This window comes from Heterocephalus glaber, unplaced genomic scaffold (genome assembly GCF_053883595.1).
Source record: "Heterocephalus glaber isolate CG9 unplaced genomic scaffold, H.glaber_assembly_v1.0 deba00001662, whole genome shotgun sequence".
Lineage (NCBI taxonomy): Eukaryota > Metazoa > Chordata > Mammalia > Rodentia > Bathyergidae > Heterocephalus > Heterocephalus glaber.
Window position 1 is genome coordinate 5,626,694 of NW_028258403.1, and position 391 is coordinate 5,627,084.

The window sequence follows — 391 nt, forward strand, 5'->3', positions numbered from 1 at the left end:
CAGGGCCTGGGTTAGAAGGTATCCCCTACCCTCCCCCAGGCCAGGGTAGTCCCAGACCACAGAAACCAATCCAGGGCCTGTGGGTCAAGGGTGGAAGGATACCTCAGAGGTTATATTACCACCCAGATCCTCACTCCCAACCCTCCCCTCACAGCATAACTCACACTTGCTAAAAGGGGCTTTCATAAACAACTCCAGTCTAAAACTCTGGCTGCCCCTCCACCCCTGGGGGGGCTTCAGGAGGGTCTGGGCTGTCGGCCAGGCCCAGACGTTCCCCAGACTGCAGAGGGAAGCGGGGAGTCAGCGTTGTTACCCTTTCCTTCCTGCTTGGTCTCCAGCCCAGAGTTTCCTCAGGCCCCAGCCTCTCCACCCTATCCACCCTTAACCCTTT